The following is a 215-nucleotide window of genomic DNA, read 5'->3' as shown; positions in this document are numbered from 1 at the left end:
TGTGTGTGTGTGTGTGTGTGTGTGTGTGTGTGTGTGTGTGTGTGTGTGTCAGAGGGAGAGAGATTCTTTAATAACATTATTTCTTTTATAGAGTTGGTCTCTTTAAACTTTTTAAAATACTCTTTGGATTTGACTTTGGTAAATAACACTGTGTGAAGATAATTTCATTTTCTTCTATGCTTTCTGATACAATAGCCACTAGCTGCATGAGACCA

Source organism: Sapajus apella, unplaced genomic scaffold, assembly GCF_009761245.1.
Source record: "Sapajus apella isolate SASKATOON/1434 unplaced genomic scaffold, GSC_monkey_1.0 scaffold151, whole genome shotgun sequence".
NCBI lineage: Eukaryota > Metazoa > Chordata > Mammalia > Primates > Cebidae > Sapajus > Sapajus apella.
The sequence above is the reverse complement of the archived record's forward strand: the minus strand, read 5'-3'. Positions refer to the sequence as shown.